The sequence below is a fragment of the Anomalospiza imberbis genome, chromosome 3, assembly GCF_031753505.1.
Source record: "Anomalospiza imberbis isolate Cuckoo-Finch-1a 21T00152 chromosome 3, ASM3175350v1, whole genome shotgun sequence".
Lineage (NCBI taxonomy): Eukaryota > Metazoa > Chordata > Aves > Passeriformes > Viduidae > Anomalospiza > Anomalospiza imberbis.
Genome location: NC_089683.1, coordinates 8,464,485 through 8,490,996, shown reverse-complemented (window position 1 = coordinate 8,490,996; position 26,512 = coordinate 8,464,485). Strand labels below are relative to the sequence as shown.

The 26,512-nt window shown below is 40.1% G+C and overlaps 2 long non-coding RNA genes across 2 annotated transcripts; both read right to left on the bottom strand.

The window, feature by feature from the left end:
* Positions 1–12,175: 12,175 nt before the first annotated feature.
* LOC137470235 (uncharacterized) lies at positions 12,176–22,011 on the bottom strand. Its single transcript, XR_010996957.1, has 2 exons — positions 21,755–22,011; positions 12,176–12,613 (listed from the first exon to the last, which is right to left on the bottom strand). It is a non-coding gene; the product is annotated as an uncharacterized lncRNA (long non-coding RNA).
* Positions 22,012–25,424, bottom strand: LOC137470234 (uncharacterized). The gene is made up of 4 exons (XR_010996956.1): positions 25,107–25,424; positions 24,465–24,588; positions 23,573–23,689; positions 22,012–23,432 (listed from the first exon to the last, which is right to left on the bottom strand). It is a non-coding gene; the product is annotated as an uncharacterized lncRNA (long non-coding RNA).
* Between the last annotated feature and the right edge of the window lie 1,088 nt (positions 25,425–26,512).

Below are 26,512 nucleotides of genomic sequence, written 5' to 3'. Positions count from 1 at the left end.
AAAGGTGTTATTGAAGTTCAGATTGTACTTGTATCCTAAATAGGATGAGATTACCACCGGGAGTTCTATCATTACTTTCACTAATTATTTACAACATGGTGCCAATCACACTGTAGGCACAGTTGCAGCAAAAGAAGAGATGGCTCTGTGTAGGTGAGCACAAACCCTATTAGGTGATAAGCTATCCAAAGCAGTACATGGCATTGACCTCCAGTGGCAGAGGAAACGATAGGCAGAAGGAGGAAATCCAGCATCAAAGACATTAACCTGAGCCTCAACAGGAAGGGTTAATTTTTGGTGTGCAAATTTCTCAGTCCTCATCTGACCCAAGCTCCCTGTCTCATGGGAGTGTGGACTAAGGGATGGGACAGACTATCCCAGAGCCACAGGATCAAAGGGTGACTGGGGAATAGCTTAAAAATTGCTATGTAAATGTTTGCCTATGGGGACAAATATAACAATTGTGGGGGGGGAGTCTTCTGAGTGAGAAGGGAGAAATTTCATGGCCTTCCAGATAACATGGCAAGAAAAAAGAATGAGACATGATTATTCCCCACAGGAATCAAATTCTAATCCCTAGAGAGTCTTCAGTCAGAGTAGGAAAGCTCATACCACACAGTAATAGTTTTCCAATGTGTCTGTATGTGGGCTGGGTCCCAGGGGATTACAAGTGTGACAGCATCTTTCGATCTAGCCCCAATGACAGAGATGGGGGAAAGCAGTAAAACTTTCTTTTTAGTGGCATATTACAATGATGTAAGAACTCCTTTTTCCCTCAGAGGGCTCACATTAGCATTTTCTCTGTCCTGAGAGTAAATCATGCCATTTAGTCACAGTCTATAGCAGGAGTCCAACATCCCCTTTCTGAGCTCTCACACCCTCACCTTCACCTTTCCTGCCCGATAAGAGCATCCCAAATTTGCTAAGTGAGCCACAAACTCCAGCTCACTCTTTTCTGTGGATCTTTCTGTCTTCTACTAGGTCTACACAATTCCACATTTATGAAGCTTCTACTTTTCTGTCCATGGGAGGGACAGAGTACAAATAAGAATTTAGAGGGACATCAGCAACAACACCATCACTGGGACAGATTCACAAAGTGACTTGAGCATCATCACACCAACACTGTGCTATTTAATAGTCAGGTTTATTTAATAGTCCAAGACTCATCAGAGTTTAAGAGATATCTTAATCTTCCCTTTCATTATTTAGCGAATAATTATTTGATATTTGGTAGCTCATCATTCACAGAAAACAAATCCCTCCAGAGTCAGGGGAAAGGAATTCTATTGTGTTTATTTTACATATTGATTAGCATCTACTTTTGATTGTGAGAACATGATTTGAGGGATTACTCACTGGATTCAGAAGAATTACTGGTTTCAGTGTTCCGACTGAAGAAAAGGAAAATCTTCTAGGCTACTGAAAATTAGAGGGTGCTGATGAATGCGTAAGACAGGACTTCTATGCCAAAATGTAACTGTAGAGTGCAATTGGAGATTACATTAAAGTCACTGTGAAGAATCAGAAATGGTAAGAATTGGAATGAAACACATTGGACTTCTGGAAATATTTTTCAGGGTTAAATCTTACTTTCCTGCATAAGAGGGCGGGATACTTGTATTTCTATCCTGCAATTAGGGAACTATATCTGTGGAGGCTGTAGAGTTCCAGGTTGGAATGTGAAATGCCTAGGCAGTGTCTTTGGATGGTCAAGAAAAGAATGAAAAAGCAAACCTGACATGTGATGGATGTGTTTTTAAGACGTGCAACAGGTCAACATCAATGAAATGCAGAGGCTGAGAAAAGCATCCTGTTATTTTTCCAGGAAAGACAACACATTGACCAGTTATATTTGTTTTGGCCATCAGACCTGAGTACTGATTATTACCTGACTATTAAATATCAGCTTATTTGAGAAAGAGTGTGTCCATTGCTAGAAATTATAATTGGATGCACTAATATACCAGAGGACTGACTTTCTTTCCAGAGTTTAGCCAAAGAAAAACCATATATAAAATAAGACAAGAACAAGGAAAACAGAGTTTAAGGAGCCATCAGGACACAGAAAAATGCAACAGAGCATAAACATCTTTTCTAATGGAACAAATCCACAGCAGTCAGACAGATTCTGAATGATGCCTCGGTCCACCTTCAAAAGAGTTCTATAATAAGAGAAGTATCATAGTATCATATAATATCCTAAACTGGAAGGGACCCATGAGGGTCATGAAAGTCCAGCTCATGGCCCTGCACAGGACAGTTCCCAGAATCACACCACATGCCTGAGAAGTAGTGTGAGGAAAACAACTTTAACAAATTAATGGACATTATTCAAAATAAACAGTGATTTCAAAAATTGCACTTCGTTATTAAACATTATTAAATCCATGTGTCTATTTTCTTCCGATACCAGTTGCCCCTAAATTGACCAAGGTTTTTGAGAATCAAGGATCTGAAAATGGTTGTGCTTGAATGACTTCTACATTCAGGGATTCAAAAGTCATACCAGAGGCCTCACGAAGTAGAACTGATAAAATATGTAGAAGAACAAAGTTTCCCAGAAGGGCTGGCTACAGAGATAGCAGGCAAGGAAAATCTTAGAATTGCGCTGGGAGATAAACACAGCAGTCTGTTGAACTATCAGCACCAAAACTGTGTAACTGGTGTAGAGCTGGCAGGATCCTGGGTTAGCTGATCAAAAAGAAATCAAAATTGAACAACTTTAAAAAGAAACTCTTGTTAGAATGAGGTGTTCTGCATCCTCTCCCATGGTCAAGACTATTGCTGCATTTACTGCCTGTTTGTTGGATTGAGCAGAAATAACAGCAATTACCAGTATCTATGAGGGAATCAAATACCTAAGATTCATCACTTCCTTCATTAGTCAGGCATGGGCTGTGTCTACATAGTGTTTTCCTGGAAGAAGCCATCTCAGGGTACTCACTCAGGGCCAGCTCTGATTTGGGAGCCAGAAGTCGCATGTACCCCCCAGTTGAGCCTGAGAGAATGAACCCTGCCGCCCTGCAGGCCTTATCAGCTGGAGCACACCCCAGCCTCTACCATGGCTTCAGCACTGCATCCAAGCACACGTGGAGACCATCCATGTCCTCCTGTAAAATTCTCATGAATGCATGTACTGAGACCTTTGTGCCACATGATAAGAAGCAGTAGGAACAGGCTGAAAGGATCTGTAGGTCCAGTGATACAGCCCAGCATCATGGACAGCACAGACAGGTTGCATCTGCAAGCATGGTAAAAACACTGACATATTCCAACCAGTGTCATAGAACTGCACTTATAAAGAATCAATGTTTCATAGTCAAAAAACTGTTCTATGCCACTTTTGAAAGGCTCAGAAACAGCTAGGGAAAAGGTGGAGGTGGCTGTCATTCATTGTTATGATTCAGAGTCAGAGAACATTGAATGATTATGGATTAACAGAGAAAAATTACTGATGGGCATGCATTTTCACTCAGCCTCCCTAAAATCCTCTCCTGAGGATGTAGAAAGAAAGCCTGATTTATGATAGGTGACCTTCACTTCAGGGATGTTTTCTGGACAGCTGGTTCAGTTTGTTACTAAAAAGAAAGGTGGATTTGTACACCGTAACACAGGTATCTAGAATTCAGAAGCATTAAGTCTAACTTAGGTACCTCAGGGGAGAAAATCAGCAGTTCCAATAGACAATTCATCCCAACCTAAAAGAGATCTCTAAGATTAAAAAATTAAATATCCCTCAAGTAGTTCTTATTTCTCCAGTAAAAAATTTCAAAGTGGTTTGCTGAAATATAGAAGTTTAAACCTGATAAATCTTAAAGGAGAGAGGAACCCTATTCCTGGTTCTTTAGGGTGATTTCACAAGTTTATTTCTTAAAACAAGAAAGCCAGTGTTTTAAAATGAGACTTGAAAGATCAATAAATTATACTTAAAATTAGTAAATAGGAAATAAATTAATGGTGAACAACTTGAAATAGAGGTGACTTCTCAGAAAGTTAGTTGAATAACTTTAATGTGAGGCATATCTAGGGCTTCAGGAAATGAGGATTTATGTTCACAGGTATTAAGAGGAAAGGTGATAATTGATCAGCTGTAAGTTGTGTTTCAAGAGATGTAGATGGAAGAATTCTCAACAGCAATATAGGAAAGTGAAACATTTGTCATAAATACACCTTGATATCTAAAACAAAGAAGTGCTCTTTACCCTTTCTAACTAGACTTCATCTCTATCAAAATACTAGCATAAGATAACATAAAATAAAAAAAAATAAACACATACCTTAGATACAAACTTTTTTTAAGGGCTGAATAATATTTCTAGTTTAATTTTAAAGTTGGGATACTGAAGTTTTCTAGAAAACAAAGTCATTCCAGGGTTTAATAAAGGGTATTTCTAGGGGCCATTGAAAAATTTCTCTGATGTGCATGGAACAGTTAAATGAGGATTCTATCAACAAACAGAGGCTAAACATATAATTTGTGCCTCTCAACATGGTTTTGTAGAAAGTAAATCTTCTCAAACAAACACTGTTTTTTATATCAGGATTATAGGCCCTGTTGGTTAAAGGTGAATGTGTTGGCACAGCATTCTTCATTTTTAAGGCATTTGACTTAGTGCCACAAAACACTTTGGTTTTAAAAAAATCTTGAAATGTGCAGAATGATTAGGCTGTACATTAGATAAAATTAAAATAAATAAAAATAAAAATAAAATAAATTAAAATGGCAATAAAGAAATCAGCAATCACCAGTGCTTCTACAAGCTTCCCCCAAATAGCCATTGCTCCATTTATAGAAGCAGCAATGGGCTAGAAAGAGCATATGAACAAAACAGAGCAGGATAGTAGGTAGCAAAGATGAGATTCTGGTGCAGACCTACCTAAAATCTCTGCCAAAACAGTTAAATTTCAACAAAATTAATTTAAGGACACTCAAATGCAGAACAATGCATCTGGGGACCAGGAATACAAATTATAGGTACAGTGCGACTCTCTTTTGGAAAGCAGTAGTTCAGGAACAGGCTTGTGAGTCATTGCGGATAATCATCTCAAAATAGGCTCTCAAAGTAATTCTTTGACAAAATGGTTAATATGATCCTTAGTTATATAAAATGTGATTATCAAATAAAAGTAGGAAAGTGTTACTGCTGTTCTAAAACTTCCGCTACCATAAGACACCTAAGACTGCACTCAGATCTTCCAGAAGAACATGGAAATCACAAAGACATAAAAAAAAAAAAACAAACAAAAACAAAATAAATCAAAAAACCCACACAAAGCAGAGACTGGAAAACAAATATAAAGATGTGAGTTTTAAGGAGTTCAACTTAATTTAACAGAGAAGGCTGAAAGCTGACTTGAGGTGTTTGTACAGATCCTCACACATGAAAACACCATCCAGAAGCATGGTTCTCAAACTTGCTGACAAAATCATAATTAGGCATAATGACTGGAAGCTGGAGTTAGAAAATTTAACCTTGAAATAAGACACAGCATAGAAAATTAAATAAGACACAACATAGAAAATGAAATTTTATGAGGTACCAGCTCACAGTTAGTCTGAGTTGTTAAGATGGATTTAAACAGCTTTCTGAAGTAAGTGGTATAATTCAGCTTTTCAGAGAAATTACATCTCCAGCATGAGGAAGGGTTTAGATTAGACAGTCATAGACCACCCTTCTGGCCTTGAAATCTATCAAACCAAGAATACCATCTTCTCTACCCCAATACATATGTGCCATAGGATCACCAGGATTTCCTGCGTTACTCAGCCTAATCATTATGTGGGCAGATATGCACGTCGCCAATGACTGTGCTCAAATATCATACCTCAGGGTTTCAGCCAACTGCCCAACAGAACCCAAGAACATTTATTTAAGTAACGCTACACTGGTTAGATGTAATCTGTTTGCACTTGGTGGAAGGGGAAATTTGATTTTGTGTCTGTGTGTTTAACAGCAAAACCATTACCTTTCTTTGTATGGCTCGACAGACTACAAATCACCTATTTTCTTTACTCTTCTGCTTATCTTCTAGGGCATTCAGCTCCTTCTGAAAGTCATAGTGCTTTTCAAACAGTAGGTAAACTTCTATGCATTTAAGTTTATTTTTAACAGGTATAGCTACTCCAAGGCACCCTTCTCTCACTTGTGGTATAATCATCCATGTTTATTACACAAGAACAGTGAACACACAGGTGTTGTGCTGCAAATCTTATGGTTTAGTTCATCCCCAAATGAAAATAAAAGTACAGTAAGTTTATTTTTCTGAAGTTCTGGAAATGAATGTTTACTGTAAGGTCTCAGAAGAGGGATTTTTATCTTTGTATCTGTCACCACCACAGAGGGCATCCAGGCTGAACTGGGCTCCAGCAGGCATCTTCACTGCCTGCAGGCTGTGCCTACACAGGTACCCGTGCAGAACACTGTTTTCCATGTGCTACCACAGGTGCTTTGTGCTTGGAATACCATTACCATTAGCAGAAAAGAGATGCCACCCATCATCTCTCAGTTGGCTCTGCACAGCTAATAGGCAATCCAACTTCTTTTTAAACACTCTAGTAAGAAGACATGACTCTAAATACACACAGCAGGCAGAAACATTGGTTGGAAGGTGCCACTTTCAGCCATTCTTTAGTGAAACACCATCTGTTACAACATATGCAAGTGCAGTTACACATCCAGTTACAGGAGGTGAGAAGGGTAATTTTCAGCCTGAAAAGGATGAGTTCTGTGTGCTCATCTCCTTTCACCACGCCTCACCCATTAGCACAAGAGGCAATCTACTGGAAAAAGAAGGATCACCACCATTTTCTGTCTTCCCCAATGGAAAAGAAGACTCAAATCCCTTGCTCTGTACAGGAATAATGGTGTGAGTGGTTTCTAGATGTAGATCAAAAAAGTTAATTTCAAAAGTCCCAAATAACTGGAAGATTTTGAGAGTAGGAGAAATTCAAAATAAGACTAGAACCAGCAAAAAGAAAATTAATATATAGAATTTTACATGAAAAATTAATGAGCCCAAGCTTCCAGTTTTCTTTATTTGAATATTTTGACAGATACATTATTAACGCTAACCTTATTTTCCTAGCTGAAAAATTAACATAAACAGAAACACAAAACTCATGATATGCCAAAAAAAAAAAAAAATAGAAGAGTTATGTCTTGGAGACCCTTTCTTTGTATGGAAATACTAGACTCTAATTTAATTTTAAAAGAAACTAAAAAAAAAAATAGTTTTCTCAGCCTGACAAATCTCCTCCAAAATATTATTTCCTCACTGATTACAGAAGCAGACAATTGGTGCCCAAACAATCAAAGAAGGTTGTATTGTCAGCATGTTAATCATAGTGTTTCTTAGCAACCATATTTTATTTACAAGTAACAATACTTCTTCAGAAGCCTGTCACACTTAATGAGAAGTATTTGTGGGGGAAGGGCCAGAATATGTATGTGCAGCTCCCACCTCTGGTGATAAGCAGCTTGTGAGGAGGACAAAGCAATGCTTTTGCTGATAACCAGATACTGATGGTAGTAGAAAAACCTCTGAGGAGGTGGAGCAAGAGTTTGCATAAAACAGAGATCTGCCCTGCTAGTTTTCTGTGCCCACTCTGGTTGGTGGTCTTGACCCTGTGAGTCCATAGGTTCCTCTTCCTTAGACTCCTCACTGTGAACTTTTTTAAAATGCACAAGATAGTCAAGGAATTTGGGGATCAGAACCTTCTCATTTCCTTGCCCTTGAAGCTCTCCAAGGACCAGGCTCTGCTCACAGTACTTTCCCAGCAGCAGACAGGGGTACAGCTCTACATCTTCCATGCTTTCACATCACTGTCAGCAGCAACAATCAGTGCTCACATCACCTGTAAAAATATAAAAGATAGTGTCTGGAAAAGTCCATTTCACTCCAAATTAGTTTTCTTCTGCACTTGTAAAGCAGTGCCTACTGGTCATCACCATGTTGAATACCAACACTTTGGGATATTTTAGAGATAATTTCTAGATAGAAGATGCAATTGTCTGAAAAAGAGAGACAGAAACAGAACATTTTGTTCTTTACTGGGAAGACATTTTGTAGCAAAATTGTACAAGGGATAGTAGAGGTACCAAAGGGCTCCTTTCAGTTTTCTTTTTCTCTGATCAGCCATAGTGATAGGAGGGACTGCATAGCCCAGTAAAAGTCACCTCAGCTCATGTTGATCTATTACAATATCTTATCCCTATTCATGACCATCACAAGATGCTTCAGAGAAGGCTTTAGGAAAAGATAAAAATAATATGCTTCCATAAAGATATCAGCCTAATCCCTTCGAGTTAAGAGTCAGCCTTAAATGTTTAAGCATTATCTTATGCTTTTCTTTCCAGAAATGTTGGTAGTAAGAGCTTGTATTCCAGATGTCCTTGTTCTCTATCTCATAATCCTGGGACTTCTACCCTCAAATGCTGGGTTGCTTGTACATTCCTTTTTATCCATTTTGAAATAATCACTTTCACATTTCAACAAATATCTTTATTCCTGAGATATGAGGAACAACAAGCAGGTTGAAGAATCACACCAAAGCATGTACCAGTAACACATCTGTTGACTATATGAGATGCTTTTGTTTGAAGACGTTATGTATGATACACAAAGAAGAAGGACAGCCTGGACATCACGATAGCAAGAGGTTTGTAGAAAGAGTGGAACACTGGAGCCAAAGTAGAGTTCCAATAGGTCTTTTGTTCACAAAAATCTTTGCAGACTTTCAGAGACATGCCCCCCTCATAAAAGGAAGTTTGGAAGAAGGGAAGAGTGGCTATTTTTTTTTAATTATTCTTGTCTGAACTTGCCTTTATTTATTTTTTAAGACATTCTGTCCTTTCATGAAAGAGCAACAGCTGGAACAGGAAAGACATTCCATGTAAAACATGAGGACTTGTAAAATTGTCTCTGACCCCTCAGGCTGCTTGATTTAGTAAGCAGGAATTGCAAAAAGAAGTTGTAGTACCTAAAACAGTTCTGAGAATTCACTCTTGCTTACCAATTTGGAGCAATTACTATGAAAATACTTCAGAATTATGTCAGATGGTGTCTTCAATTACCCAGAGAACTGTGGCATCCACAGTGAAGGAAAGGGCAGACAGCAGCAGCAGATTTCTGAGGAAATAGTCCTTTTTTAGCCGCAGTACCACCACAGAGCCTCTCATCTCTGCAATCATTCCCCAGCCAGTGCTGGGAACACTTTGTAGCTCCACATGGTGAAATAGACATTTATATTCACTATACTCCACCATGCACTGGGGAAAAGAAATGCCAAATCATAACTGCAGATCCCACCCATAGCTAGGCAGCAGTCTCTGCAATCTGCTATGTGCAAAGAATTCAGCTGTATCTGGCCCTCATACACACCATTAAAGGGAAATAACAAGTCCATTTCACCCTCTCCATCAGAGACCTAAACAGAGACTAATTCAGAACAGAGTTTATTATCCAGCTACCAACTACTCCCCTTTGAAGGATCCTTGTGGCCACCAGTGCTCCTGCAGTAATTATTTCAGAGCAATAGCAACACCTTGCAGGGTTTGGTGTTTTCTCTTTCATAGTTTGTTTGACTGTTAATGGTAGTAGTATGGTCAAATAACCAAATGAAAACAAGGAACCAATAACAAAAACAAACATGCAAGCAAACAAACAAAAAACCCACTAACATTTCAAAGCACAGATAGTGAGTGATATTGCCAATGAAATTCAAAAAACATTGAACAAACCTGGCTGTGGAACATTTTAATAAAATTGAAAGCATCAGGAAGCTTTGAAGTCTTCCAAGCATACAGCAAAATCTGTTATTTACTACTGCAGCATCAAAAGAAAGATCCACCTATACACTGTGCAGACATCAGGAAGAAAGGCTGTCATGGTCTTTGTTTACAGTTTGCTTGTTTTTCTTAAAGTCTGTGCTAAAGGAAGAATCATGACTCTTTATGACATAGCACAGCCCTCATGTTTATTCCAGGCATTTTTGCTTTGAAGATCACTAGGGAATAGGAGTTCTTACATTGACTGCAGACATACAAGAGGTTAATATCTTCCTGTTTTCAAAAAAAAAAAAAAAAAAAAAAAAAAAGGAGGAGTAGCATGACCACAAATGACAAGAAGTCTAACAAATATTTTTCTGGCATTTCATTGTACATTGACTTTTCAAAATGTCAGCTCCGATTTGAACATAAGCAATGCTTAAATAAAAATAATTTATCCTTTTAAAGACCATTAAAGGTTTCTGCAGAAGTATCTAAACTGCAGAAGTCTCAGGAGTTTGAAGTTCACAGTAATTTCAGTAGAAGTCATAGCTGTTCAACCTTTGGGAGTCCAAACATTTGTATAGGTGTCTGAATAAACCGTTTACTTCATTGACCATTGACCAAGAACAAATATAGAATCTTAGAATATCTTAGGTTAAAAGATCATCAGGTTCAACCATTAACCCAGCACTGACAAGCCCATCACTGAACCATGTCTGTAAGTGCCACATCGACTCATCCTTTAACTCCTCCAGGGATAGTGACTCCAACACTTCCCTGGGCTGCCTGTTCCAGCACTTGACAGCACTTTCAGTAAAGAAATGTTTCTTAATATCCAATCTAAACCTCCCCTGATACAACTAGAGGCTATTTGCTCTCATCCTATAGCTTGTTACCTGGGAGAAGATACCAACACTGACCTGATTACAACCTCCTTTCTCAGAGTTGTAGAGAGTGATAATGTCCCCCCAGAACCTCCTTTTCTCCAGGCTAAACAGCCCCAATTCCCTCAGTTGCTTTTCATCAGACCTCTGCTCTTGACCCTTCACCAGCTCTGCTGCCCTTCTCTAGACATGCTCCAGCATCTGTGTCTTTACTGCAGAGAGGTGTCCAAATCTGACCACAGGATTTGAGCTGCAACCTCACCAGTGCCCACCAGCACAGGGTCTCACTGCCCTGGTCCCACTGACCACACTATTGCTGACACAACCAAGAGCCATTCATCTTCTTGGCCACCCGGGCACACTCTGGTCCATGTTCAGCTGCTGTCCCCAGCAACTCCAGGTCCTTTACCACTGAGCAGCTTTCCAGCCACTCTGCCCCCAGCCTGTGGCACTGCAGGGCTTGTTGTGACCCAACTGCAGGACTCAGCACTTAGCCTGTTTGAATCTCACACCATCAGCCTCGACCCATCAATCCAGCCTGTCCAGATCCCTCTGTTTAGCCTTCTGACCCTCCAGCAGCTCAACACTCAAGCACAGATTGGTGCTTTCTATATATATGTTATACATATATTTCTAATTACTGTTATCACTTAGAAATATTACTCATCACTATGATAGAGGAGCAACTGCAACAGTGCTCATGCTCTCTGGAGCAGCCAGAGGACTTCAGGGAAGAGGGAATGGTGCAGATAAGAAAAAAGGGAGACAATTTGCTGTTATAGTTTTTTTTCACCTGTACCAGGTCTAGACAGACAACAAAATTGCACAAACATAGACTAGTTAGAAGGCACTCAAACTGATTATCTAGTTCATTTTTCTTTCTATAACAAGGAACTACTCAGAACTACCCATCATATTCCCAAATTATCTTATCCCTGCTTGCTGAGCCTATTCTTTAATACCTCTAAGTGACGAGCATTGTGAAATGTTCTTAAGCAACCAAAATGTCTACCAATTCCTACTATGAGAAAAGGAATACCTTTATCACTTTTCAAATTCTAAATAAAATTCTCTGTCTGCAGCTTGAGATTTATTTCTTGCTTTACTCTTCACTGCCACTTTCTTTGCATCTTTTTTATGTATTCATACACTGATATAATGTCTCCTTTCTTTCTTGTGTGTTCTAAGGACACCAAATACCCCATCCTTTGTAGGTTCCAAGGCTTTGCTCATAGCCTCCCTCTGTACTCCCCCCAAGCTGGGTCACTTCTAAGAAACCATAACAATGTTGTGAAGAAGAATTATGTTGCAAATTTTATGGACTATGTTGCTGTTCATAAATCCCAGTGTGATGTTTGACCTCTATGCAGCAGTGCGGTGGGCTGACCCTGGCTGGATGCCAAGTGCCCACCAAAGCCACTCTGTCATTGCCCTCCTCAGCTGGGCAGGGGAGAGAAAATATAATAAAAGTCCCATAGGCTTAGATAAGGGCAGAGAGAAATCACTCATCAGTGACTGTCATGGGCAAAACAGAACCTCCTTGAGGAAATCACGTTAATTTACTACCAATCAAACCATAATAGGGTAATGAGAAATAAAACTAAATCTTAAAACACATTCCCACCACCACTCCCTTTTCTCAGGCTCAGCTTCACTCCCCATTCTTCTACCTCTTCCTCCCAGCATCTCAGGGGGATGGGGAATGGAGGCTGTGGTCAGTTCATCACATGTTGTCTCTGCTGCTCCTTTCTCTTCTGGGGGAGGAGTCCTCACAGTCTTCCCCTGCTCCAGGGCAGGGTCCCTCCCAAGGAAGTCAGTCCTCTATGAACTCCTCCAGCTGAGTCCTCTCCACTGCTACAGTTCTGCACAAACTGCTCTGGCATGACTCTCTCCACAGGCTGCAGTTCCCCCAGGAACAGGCTGCTCCAGTGTGAGTACCCCAGAGGATCACAAACCCTGCCAGCGGGTCAGATGCAGCATGAGCTCCTATCCCCATGGAGTGACAAGTCCTGCCAGGAGCCTCTTCCAGTACGAGCTTCCCAGAGGGTCACAGCCACCTTTGGGCTGAAGGTGTGTCTCTGCTCCCCCGTGGGCCTCCATGGGCTGCAGGGGCACAGCTGCCCCATCGTGGGCTGCACCAGGGGCTGCAGGGTAACACCTGGAGCACCCCTGCCTCTCCTTTACTGACGTGGGTGCCTGCAGAGCTGCTGCTCTCACGTATTCTCAATCCTCTCTCCAGCTGTAGTTGCACAGGTTTTTTTTCACCCTTCTAAAATACATTATCCCAGACATGCTACCTTCTGACAGCTTCTCACAAAAGTCACCCCTGTACCCCCCTGCTGTCAGCTACCCAAACCTTGCAGGGCACAACATAATACTCTCAACCTACATTCATTTTGTGACCCACTGTAATGTCCAAATATTTCTTTGCAAGACTGTTAGCTGTCTTATCTCTGTTTTTCTTATTGTATTTTCTCAGCTGTTTATCTCCACCTAAGTGCAGAACCATACTTTTGTTTTAATTAAATTCTGTGTTGTTTTCAACATTATTTCTTTTAATTGTTGTGATAACTCTGAATTAATTCTTATCTTTGAATCTGCATGCTGCCTCTTTCAGATACATTTCACTTGCAGGTTTAATAAGCAAATTCTAGAGACCTGGTATTGGATTATAATGAAAACATTGAACTTACTAAGCCTAGGCTAGATCCTCAATTCATCATAGCAGCTTGGCAGCAAAGCGCTGACAGCTGCTCTGAATGCAGCATCCCCAGACACCTTTGTCCCCACTCTACAGTAACCCCAACTTGCCTGTGTTATGTGAGGCCCTGAGCAAAGCCTAGCTATACCATGTCTGTACCCTTGAGGCATGTTACTTCACATAAAAAGGTTTTGGATTGATCTGATATGATTAAATCCTGACAAATGATTTAACACTCACTGTATACTGCCAACAAATTTACTACTTACTCATCTGGTGTTCTTTTAGGTGCCCTACAAAAGTACTGTTGGATTTCTTTATCTCACATGTTCCAACAAAAAGATCTGGCCCACCATTCTATAACCTTCCCTTTTGGCTTTTTTTTTAATTTGTCTTATGTTTGCCCTTTTCCAGCCTTCCAAAACTTAATCCACCTCCACACACTCTCAAAGTGTACTGAGAGACTGCTGAGATTGCTTCAACTAGGGTTTTAACAAACCTGAGCAGCATTTCATCAAGGTCAGAGAATCAGAAATTTCTAAGTGTACTCAAAGCAAGCCTTTCTTTCTTCTTCCTCTTTGTCATTGATGTTAATTGTGACAACAGTTTGAATACCATTGCCTTCATAACATGCAGCACAGAAGAGTCCTGATTCAGTCCTTTCAGCCCTCTCCTGGGAGAGGCAAGAGATGGCCAAACTAAGCTCCCCACAAAACTCCTGAAGTCAGCACACAGGAAATCTGCCTCAGCTCTTTCAGTTTCCAAGGAACTAAGATTGATCCAAACCAGACTCCAACAATAATCTTCAACTCACAGAAGATATTTCAAGATGTGGGAATCATATTTTCCCTGTATTTTTGCTTCCACTCAGAACCATAGAATAATTGAGTGGTTTAGTTTGGAAGGGACCCTAAAGTTCATCCAGTTCCAGCTCCTCTGCCATGGGCAGGGACACCTTCCACCAGATCAGGTTGTTCAGAGCCCCATCCAACCTGGCCTTAAACACTTTCAGGGATGGGACATCCACCAGAGAATGTGAATTAACAAACAAGCTTAGCTAACCTTTTAGCTCAGGCTGAAAAATTAAGCAGTATTGAAGGCTTGTAACTCAAACTTTTTTGATAAAAAGTTTGTTCAGTTTCCATGCAACATTGCTTTTCAATCTTTGAAAATATCCAAACATTACATATAAAATGATCCATTTAGAGCTAAAATATATTTTAAAAAATCAAATGTCCCAAACATTGGGACTATTAGACTTAGGAAATTTCATGCAATTTTTGTTTGTGCATAAGGATGATTATTTTTTGAATGTAACAATTTTTTCAAAGACCTCAGCCTTATTGATTGTGGAACAGACAAACAATACCCCCAGACATCATGCTAAATCTGATAGGATTTAACTATTTTGATCAAAATATTTTGTAACATATTACTGAAAGCACTGTGACAATATTCTGATCCCACCAACAGGGAAGAATTACATGTTCTTTGTATTCAAGTTTGACAGATATACTCCATTGGCATATTGGGAAAATTCCCATTATCTTTAATAAAGGTAAAGCACAAATGTTTTAAAAGACAAGGCAACCTCATTTGTTGCAAAAAGGCACAGCAGCAGGTGGGAAGGCACAAAAGTGTTTTTTAGCTACATCCAGCTTCAAATTTTCATAAAGACAGCAAATCGAGTGAGTTTAAATCCTTTACATCACTACTTACTGAGACAAAGGACTCACTAACATCACTGTCAAGGCCAGCCTAAAGTAAAATTGAAATTCTATGACTATAAATGAAGTCCTGTGGAAAGCAGACAAACTGTAGATTTTATAAAGAATGGCCTGGCACACATGGGGGGGAAAAGTAAAACTATAAGTGAACAAAGAAGTTTAAGGGATTAATATGCATGGATGCATCATTAAATAAATAATTATATTGAAATATTTTAAATCAAAGCATATTAATTATAGAACTCATGTTCCTTAAATTCAGAAAGCAAAACACTTTATCATTTAATAACTTGTTGAGTTGTCTAGAGTATTTACAAAAAGCATTTCTTTCTGACTTTAAGTTCCATGGCTGGGCAGATGTTTTGCACAATTAAAGAAGGAGCTCAGAGATCCTACTGAATGGCAACACAGAAGCCACTCTACCCAGTTTTATATCATCAGCAAACTTCCTGTGTAGGGTCTCTACCCCCTCATCCAAGTCATTGAGGAATTAGTTAAACAAAACAGATATAGTATTGACCCCTGGGGATACCACCCCTTTGCTGGATTTCGTTAGTTGGCTTAGGTGTCCCAGTGTTCCCCACTTTAGGCTGTCCCTACCTTGCTTTCCTAGCTTTTCCCCATTTAATCCATATGACACAATGTCTGCCTTACAGGAGGAAAAAAAGATAAAAATAAAAGAAAGAAGGAAAACTGAATGAACAGGTTCAAGCACCATCATGTGATCCTCCAGACATGTCAGCGCTGTCCTTGACATGGCCTTTGCGAACTCATTATCCCCCTGACAATGCCTGACCATCACCCAGGAGTTCTCCCAGCCCCAAAGATGGTCCCAAAATGTAGTTTGAAGGTAGAAATACTGTCATATGGACTGGAAAATAACATGAGTGTTTAACTGGGTTTATCTAAGCAAAATAATCTGTTCCATGGCATCATGCACAGAGAATGGCCCCTAACCCGGTCTCTAGTAAAGCCTTCTCCCTAATCAATTGCTACTCTGAGTCTCATGATGTCTAAACCACTTCTTCATCTGAGCCTTGAGCCTTTGTTCAAATTTCTGTGAAGAAATGCTTAACACCACGAACACATACCTGCATAAAATTCTGTATTTTCAGTGGCAGTGTAACAAAACTACAAGAAATGTACCATAAAACCCTATTGTGCTTTGCTTCATAGGAAACATGCAATTAATTTTTCTGGCAAAAAAAAGGGGTGGGAGGAACTTGTTGAATTTGTTTTCTTGCTGTCTCCCATTCTTTTGGGTTCAATACAGTCAAACAGGTTTTACAACAGGAAGAAATCTCTTCATCCCTTTCTGTTGTGCACATTCACGATGCAGAATCTTGGGGAGGTTTCTTTACACTCTACAACTGAAACTACATGTAAAGCTCATTCCATGTATAACAATACATCAGGAAGACATGAGAGTGGCTGACAAAAATTTAAAAATCACATATGCAGAAATCTTTTATGGAATATGCACAGGTATTCATTTTGGCAGTGGACACCCTTTTTCAAATCTTGAATTTTCCTCATCTGATCCTCGTCCTTTCAGCAGAATCAGTAGCTCAGCAATGACATTTGTAGAGTTCCAAAGCAGGGTAAGTATCTATTCAATACCATCAAAGGAATTGATAAAGAGTAGAGAACTTCAGGACATTTTAAATTTGTTTTACTTGCTTTTTTCCTTATCTGGTTTATTTTTTTCCTAATTAAGATTTTATTGAGTTTTTCATAATGGAAGACTATAACCAATCAGCAAAAGTATTATCATATGAATTTTAGCTTAGTAATTTACTGGGACAAATTCATTTCTTTTTCTAACAGGCCAAGAAGCTGTAACTTCAGGTGCAGTCAATCACATCTTGGGAACATTAAGCAGAGGAAGCAAGAAATGAGAAGCACCAGCATAAATTAGATAAAAAACCTAAACAAAGACTGAAAAGAAGGCTAAATTCAGTTTACCAGCAAAATCTGATGTGCTATGTACAGGAAAATTTGAAACTTTAGAAGAATTCATGAGTCAGCCATTCAGGGAATCATACCAGAAAGCTAATGAGTTTATTCTCACATGAGACCCCATGAAAAAGAAATTGGTCTGTGAAAGCAATTCCAGAAAGCCAAACATACCTTAAAACATTTCCAGCCAACCCATCAGCTCTTCCCAAGAGGAATTAGGAGTGTCTGTTCCAGGGGTAAAGGCTGATTGTCATGCTGGTCAAGTAGCCCTCCCGTGGAGAGCACTCAGTGCTTTGCCATCGCAATATCTTCCCTCCAACACCTACAGAAAGCTCTGTGCAGGGTCCCACCCCAACACTGCAAAGGCTGGACCAGCTCAGGCTGCTGTGTTTCTGCACATTGAATGGTTTGACTTCATTCAAAGGAATCTGTTCTGCCATTCCCAGCAGCTCTCACTGCCACTAAGCTTTTGCATATACCAGGATAGGAAAGGAGAAGCCTTTCCCAGGCCCGGCACAAGGCCTGGGAAAGGAACTGGGAGACGCTGCTTGCTCTGTGTCCAGCTACACAGAATAGATCAGTCACCTTAGCCCAAGTGCCAGTGTCGCTGAGTGGGAGCTATCTGACCCAATGTCAAGGCTTGTCTCATTCTTACCAGGCGATAGGATGCACTTCAGCACCCCATGCTAGATGTCTCCTTCAATATGAGGCAAATTGCACCTTTGAGAGTGCTTATTTCTTTCAATCAACTATAAAGAGATCTCAAGGGAAATAATTCAGACGTATCTTCCAATACCAAACACTTCAATATAGCTGAGAGAAATGCATGCTGCATGTCCACAACACCAAAAAAAAAGGCACCACAATTAATTCCAGTTAGAGCAAGGGGGTTTGTCAGTCCTGACAAGGGCCCACTCTTAATTTGTCTCACCTTTCTCAGAAAAAAGAGAGCTCTATGAGGAAGTTTACGGAGGTTACCATCCAACATCAGGCCATGCTGGCAGTTTTCTTATATAAAGATTTCAATTTACCATTTTTCACAAGAATTTTTTTTTTATATATACATGTGTGCATATATAAAAAATTAAATATAATGAAAAATTAATAATGAAAAATAAATGAGGGTTTTCCTTCATCTAAAGTTTAGAAACCTGAATTTGGGGAATATTTATTATTTGCTGGAATACATAAGAATTTGTATTTGACTGAAGATGAACAATAACAGAGCAAAATCAAGGTTTTAATTAATCACTGAGTGCTTGTCATTTTGACAACTAAAGAATTGGGAAGCTGCAAAGAACCAAAGTGAAACAACATCAATCATCTGGCTATAATAAATAATTTAATAAAAAAAATCACTGAATAACTACGAGGTCTAAGGAGGTAAAATGAAAAAGACAGAGAAGTAAAACAGGAGCATCAGACAAACTATGTACAGATGACCCTATTTATATTAAAATTACACAACAGCCACAGTCTTCATCACATCTTTTGCTATGCAGAATGAAATACCATACTCATTTACCTTGGAGATGAACATCATAGCTTTTAGAAAGAAGAATAAAACAGATTTACAATGACATTAATATATTATTTTATCATGTTTCTATCAAGTTAATTAGCCTCATCAGCAAATAGAGAAAAAGAAAAAACCAAATAATTTAGTTGCCATCATGCAGCATCACAGGCAGGTCCAGCACCCTGCTTAGTGCCCATCTCACAGAACCTGCAATCAACCAAAGCCAGCCACAGGGAGCCCAGACAAAATTAAGAGTTAACAAGTGCCAAGCAATGAAGACAGAGAGGAACAACTTTACATAACCAGCAGTGCCTCACACTAGATTGTTTTCTGAAAACTTCACCTCAATCTTCAGCAGTGGCCAGAATGATAAAGAGACTATTAAAAATTAGCAGCATAAGGCAGAGGGTAAAATGAAAAACAGCATTATGCCATCGTTGAAACCCACTATGTGGATAAGAAACCTTTTTATAAGCTGTAATGGGGCAATGTTAAAGGGTAGTGCTGGAGCAGCTGAACCTCTCGTGTGACACAGTGGAGCAGTTTTTGTGGTTTCACATTCTGTGAGATTTATTAGGACAGAATGTGGGCCTAAAGCAAGAGTAAATTGCGCGTGTTTTATTTCATATCTAAGAGCTTATGGGACATGATTGTGTCAGGATAAAAGTAAAAAAGCCAGATAATGTTCTCTTTCCTTTTTTAAAAAAATATATTCCCTCCCCTCCCCCTGGACAGAACATGCTCACAAAATATCATTTCCTCTCTCCTTTGCTTGGAGATCAAATAGACTCAAATCTAATTACACATATAAAAAGTCACATCACTTTTCCGAAATGGCACAGGACAAAGCCACTACCAACAACACTGCAGCATTTCAGCAAGACTCCAGCAAGGTAGTGGAGAGGCAGGACCAACTTTGATTGCATGGTTTTACAGAGTGCTAGGAAGATCCTGATACATTTTCCTCCATGAGGAAGTTTCACAGTAAAACTCTGAAATTATCCAAAATTATGGTATGCTGCAATCTTGCAGTCAGCCAGTGGCCATCTCCACAAGAGATCTTCTCTAGGAGTTCAAACACTCAGCCACCAGCAAGCTTTCAGCAGGCCACAACATCTGCTGCTCTCAATTCCTGCTCCAAGTCTGCAGCTGAATTGGCAGCTGGTCTGGCTTGGCAGGTAGAAGGGGATGGTCATGAAGGAGGAGTCCTTCTACCCCAGCTGGTTCCTCCAGGGGTGGTGTCAGCAGAGCCCTCATACCTGCAGAGACCTTTCTGAAATTAGTATTATGCACCTTCTCTGTCTAATCCAGCCTATTCTTTTCATCTGTGATGTTTTTCCCCTTTGACCTATGGTCCCCTGTCATTTAAACACAGTATGGGATGCAATGTACCTTCTGGCTTTTCTGGGGATTAGTGGGCGACAGCCCATGATGTGGTAAAGGGGGCTGCAGAGCCAGACTGGGGAGCAGAGCACATGCCCTAAACTGTGCTGAGGGGTGGCATGGACTAGGAGAGAGTGAGTGTGCCATGGATGCCAGCGCTGCAGCTGAGTGGCACAGAGCAAGCTGTCACTCCTGGCAGAGATCACAGGTACGCACAATAAAACGCTGTGTTGAAAGATTTTCTTGGCTAACTTTTGTATTGTTTCAGCTAATTACACCTCCTTAAATTGCAGGGTGCAGCACCCCTGCCTGTCCAGCCAGCAGCACTCAGGAATCCCTCCCTGCAGCTGAGCTTGCTGTACACATTCACTTTGGCCGACTGCTCACACGTCAAGCCCTGCAGTCCATTAATCATTTCAACCACTCTTCACTCTACAAAAATAACATAATAGACTCCTAAAAATGAGAGATGAAGAGGGCTAGCAGTACCATCCAATCCCTTCCCCTTCCCAGGAAATATTTCCCCAGTCTATTTTTCTTACCTATTTTCTGACGTCTCAAGTTTAGGCCAACAATTCTTCTGCCAGTCCTTCCACTTTGTTAATGACGGGATGATGGATAATAGATTTTGTTTCCGTAACCTCTTCACTTTCTTCAGGGGAACTTTTTGAAATAATCCCATCAGGATTTCTTTCAATCTTAAGTTCAAGGGTTGGCAGTGGGGAAGAGCAACTCATCTCATCCGTATTCTCATGCCACGTTAAACACAAAATGCTTCAGCAGTTTAGTTTCCCCACACAGCTTTCAGCTGCCCTCTGTGCTGCATGGAAAGAACTAAGCCCTCAGGGTAAGAGTTATTTCTTTTCCTCACCATGCTAACCCCAGGCTCTTCCAAAGCATAAAGTCTGTTGTCACTGGAGCCCAAATAAGACAAATTATGTGTGGATAATTTTCTGATATACCCATCTATCTCCCTGAGTGTGCTGAGATCACCAAAGGAAAATAGCAGGTGATGGACCTGAAAGATACTGAAAGTTATGCCTACATTTTACATACAGCCCTATGAAACAGATTATCTTAGAGGTTGGTAAGAAAAAAATACAACCTCAGTTCCCCACCTCTTTTTTGTGTATTTATTGCTTGGTTAATAGAATGATCAAAACATTCACGTGGCAGTGAGCACATTTGCATACACAGAATATTAATAAAGGAGTATGGTTTTCCTTCCCTGCAGCATACAAAAATCAGCAGCTTAACAACCTTTGCTATTCTAGGAAAAACCTAGGATAAATACTTCTCTACACTAGTGCTAATAGTAAAACAATATGCAATTTTTTACACTGGTGTTTTCAAATTAGTTTAATGGGTTTAGGTACCTTATCACTCTTGAGTCTCAGGAGTAGCTGCATCTCATATGCAATAGTTACTCCAAAGCAGCTATACATTTAGTACTCCAAGACAAAGACAAATGCTTTGGTTTTGGCTTTCTCAAAGGATGGTACAGAGCAGTTTCCAGCTCCTTCACCAGCTTCTCTCCACACCATTGGGCTGATATACTCTGTTTTTTCCATTTTTTATATGAACAGGATAACAAAGATAAAGCTACTCAAGTAGAAAGCAGAGTCATGGCTGTTTGATCTTCAATACATAGAAACATTATCACAAAAAGTCTTGAGAAAAAGGCAATACTCAACATTTACCATGAATAACTGTACCACTCCATGTCCAAGCTTTTTCCTACTTATAAAAGAGAAATTATAGAAAGTTTTTGGAGCAGCTGAGGGCCTACCACTTCACAGCCTACCTACAAAATAGTGTAGGACTTCTTATTCACAGTGACAGAACTTTATTACATAATCCCGGTTTCAGGTTCTTTCAGTCTGGTCCATCTGGAACTGAACGAGTCTACAAGAGGCCACTAAGATGCTCAACAGGGCTGTAGAACCTCTTCTGTGAGGAAATGCTGAGAGAGCTGGGTTGATCAGCCTGGAGCAGAGAAGGCTCCAAGAGACCTTATAACACCTTTTAGTACCTAAAGAGGTTATAAGGGAGCAGGACAGGGACTTTTTGCAAGGGCCTCTAGAGAGGACAAGGCAGAAATGGCTTTAAACTGAATAAGGATAGGTTTAGATTGGATGTTAGGAAGAAATTCTTTACAGTGAGGGTGGTGAGACAGTGGAACACATTGCCCAGAGAAGTTGTGGCTGCCCCATCCGTGGAAGTGTTCAAGGCCAGGTTGGACGGGGCTCTGAGCTACCTGGTCTAGTGGAAGGTGTCCCTGCCCATGGCGGGGAGGTCGGAACTCAATGAACTTTAACTCAATCCATTCTGTGGAATCCAACTCAAACCATTCTGTGAGTTCCCTCTGCCTCACCATTTACTCTAGTTACAACAAGTTTGAATCCAACAAAAATGTTTGATTTTCATAATTCTTAATTTTACTTTATATCAGGTGATCTGTGAAGTGATTTTTTTGAAAATGCATCTACTAAGTATTTTAATAAATTGCATATTGTTTTATTGTAGCATTTAATTTTTAATTATACAATGTAGATTTTATTACAATTTTTATATAACTGCAGTGCTATAAATTATAAAAGTTAAAATAAGGTGTATGTCCTTAAAAACATCATACAAAATATTTTTTCAGGAAAGGCTTTCAATGTGTCATCAGCTGCTAGTCTAAGTGCATTTTAACATATAAAGACCCCTTCAATACCCAGATAACCAAGGAAACTGAATTTCAGATAAACATCCACTCTCAGCTTTCCTGCCTGGCATAAATCTTAATATCACAGAAATGTCTTTCACTGTAAATGTATAAACAATAGACCACAACAAAAATGTAAGACAAAAAGAGTCAAACTTGGATACCGTAAATTTTATATCAGCATCCACATTTAAGTAAATGGACCATAATATTCAGAGGTACTGAGTGCAACTCCAACTGCCGGCTGTCAACGGAGAGAGAGGCAAGGACAGGAATCAAAGGGGAGAAAGAAAAGACAGGTCTATGAGTCTTCCAGAGAGAGGTTGGATTTATGAACACAGTTATTAGAGTATAGTAAATAAGACCCTACTGTGTGATTTTCTGTCTGTACAATCTAGTTGTCCTCTTAAAATGTGCTAAATATAGAGTAAATGTACCAGCAAAGAGAAAATGAATTGATAGGCAAATAAGCACAGCAGTAGCTTGCAAGCAATGTGAAAAATAAAACTCTTTAAGAGCCCTTCAAAACATATTGCTATTTTTTTTTCTCTCTGGGAACCACTTGCTCAGCTCACAAGGGACCAGAAGGGAAGAGATGTGCATGGGATTGTGCAATTTTTGTCAGAATCAGCATGAGCATCTCCTGAACTGTCACAAAGCAGAGGTCTGACTTCAGCCCAGCCCCACATTGGCCTTCAGCCAGCTCCAGGCTGGATTTGCCGACTGCAGCCCCAGGCACGCAGATGACTTTGTACCACATCACAGTGTGAGGTGACCTGTGTGCAATCAAGACAAACCAGCAGGAGAAGGGCTCCTGCAGCTCTGCAGGAGGGCTTGGCCAGCAGTGGCAAGGTGCTGACTTGACATACATTGATTTATTTTTATTTATCTTACCACATTTACTGTGCTCACCTACCAAAGAGGATGCAGATTTTATCAGTCAAAGAGCCTTTCCTCTGGCCTCACAGAAGGATGTGGTAACAAGAACCTGAAGTACCCATGTCACCTTTTCCTTGTCAGCTCCTGTCAGTGCCTGGTGGGGAAAGGAGTTCAGGTGTCAAGTCACTCAGCCTCCCCAAAGTCTGGTAGATCTTTGGGCTGAAGCACCCCAAGGAAAACAGAAGTACCTGAGTTATTCATGCTCAGATGCTGCTAGAAAGAAAACAAAGCATTTATCTGATTTTTTTTTTTAATCCCAAACTAAAAATTTGTTTTCTCTCATCCACAAAAACCCACATTCTTTTCAAACTACAGAGAGCATGTAATAAAAAATTTACATTCACATCTCAGTTCTTAACCTCCTCCAAATTTGGACTCAGCCTTTTCAGATCAAAGACACCTCCAAGTGCTAGAGATAATTGTTCACATTACTAGTACTGGTACTAGTTGGTGCTAATGACCAACAGACTAACATGGGCCTTCCTGGAGGGAATATGTTTGCTAGGATGGTATAAAGTAAATTTAATTTCCTCCATTTGAATTAAACAACCCTGAAGTTCCTCAGTCTTCAGAGCTATAAATCTGGAGCCAGATGAGCTCCTTTTCTGCTTTCATTAATAAAATGAAGATGCATTTCTTTTCTTATTCATGCAGTGATTCCTTGCCACCTGTATTAGCCGTATGTACAAATGACAATGGCAACGTGTCACCACAATTTAGAAAGGTAGAGATCACAGTTCTCCTGAGATGAAATTCTCAGCTATGAAAGCCCTTCAGCCATCAATAACAGAAAAAGAAAACAGTGAGATTCTGTAATTATACTCAGAAAATGAAAGAGCAGCCCCTTTCACAAATCAATGCCACATAACCTGTCAAGAGTCATTTGCATGTAACCCTATTCTTCCCAAGCCCACAGAGGTCCAAGGGAAATACATCAGTGCAGTCAGGGTCTCTTCTGCAGTACATTTAACATTTATGATTCTCAAAGTGTACCTGTGAAAATAAATTCCATTACCATAAGGTAAACAAAATGTAATTGCACTGGCCAATTATAACATCATGCAACACCACACTTCATTTTAATCCTCATTAGAGATAGTTCCAAAAGACTCCTGCTCACCTTCCATCCTCCAGCCCAGTCCCTATTATTGTTATTTATGAATAATGCTGTAGTAGCAGAGACACAAGACAATATTCTAACTGTTTCTGCTTTTCAATTATGAGTATGTGTCACTTTTGCCAATAAGAAAGGCATTTGTATAACTAGCTCCTGGAATCAGGAATTGCTGCTCAGGCTTATAATGAACTTGGTGTTCTGAGGCACCAGAAGGAGAGTTGCAGTCCAGCAGCTCTTTGAAGCAGCCCAGACATAGGCAGTATGTGCAGGTCACACGATACACGAGAAAGGTCAGTGAAAGTAGGACGCCCTGTTCTCAGATTGATGGGCCTTCAAGGAGCTGTGGACAATGGCAAAGATCTGTGCTGCCAGTAAGCTGCACATGGAGATTCACCTTCAAACTAGAGGCATTTCTGCACCTTATCCTTGCTGATTTTTTTTCTCCTTGTACTTTCCTGGGTCTTTTGTCAGTTATAAACAAGACCAGTACTGCTATTTTCAGTACACACAGGGAGAAACCCCAGTGCCTGAAGCATTTCTGTAATAATGCAATCAAAGTTGAGGGTAGGAGGGTGTATGTGGGTGTGCCCAGTCAACACTTGAAGAACACACTGACAACTTCTACAGAGGGGAAACAGAGTGATAAGGAATTCAGAACTTCAACACCAGGGTTCCCAAATTTCCACTTGCATAAAAGATTATGACACTATTGCCACTGACCTGAGTGTTCTAGTTCTGGTTGACATTGAGTTACATTTCTTCACAGTGGCTGGTATGGGGCTGTGTTTTGGATTTGTGCTGAACACAGGGTTGTTTATACAGAGATGTTCTTTTCTCATTGCTGAGCAGGGAATACACAGAGCCAAGGCCTTTTCTTCTTTTTGTAATGCCACGCCAGTGAGGAGACTGGGTGGGACACAGCCAGGACAGCTATCCCTAGCTGGCCAAGGAGATATTCCATGCCATGACATCATGCTCAGCTTATAAAGTTGAAGGCAGAAGGAGGAATGGGGGGACACTTGTAGTGATGATATTTGTGTTCCCACATCATCATTACATGTGATGGGGCCCTGCTCTTCTGGGGAATGGATGAACACCTGCTTGCCCATGGGAAGTGGGGAATTAATTCCTTTTTTTATATTGCTTGCTTGCACAGCCTTTGCTTTTCTTATTAAATTGTCTTTATCTCAACCCATGAGTTTTTCCAGCTTTTACCCTTTCAGTTCTCTCCCTGATCCCACTGGTAGAGGAGTTACTGCATGGTATTTGTTTGCTAGCTGGGGCTAAACCATGACACTAAGACAATGCTCTCCTAAAAAAGCAATGTAGTGAGCATAAAAATCCCATTAAGTCATACCATAAAAAGGTTTTCTCTTAATGACACCTGGATAAGCAGAACACGAACAACAAAGATAAGCAAAGACACAAGTTGCAGCAAAGGAAATTCTAATTATACATTAATTCTTTTACCGTGAGATGGTCAAACACTGTAACTGGTTCCCCAGAGAGGCTGCAAGAGCTTCATCTTTGTAGGCAGTCAAAACTCAGAAGAACAGAGCCTTTAGGAAAATGATCTAAGCTATCCCTGATTTGAGCACATAGGTGAGAACACGTAGGCTTTATAGTGATCCTTTCCAACCTAAAGCATACTGCAGTACTAAAGACCAGTTGTAAAAGTTTATCATGGAAACATTTTCCTGCATCTCTCTGATCCAACACCATGACACCATTACAGAAATGTCAGTGTCTCATGTTTTTGATTTCCAGGAAGGTCCTTGTCCATCCTCCAGACTAATGTTG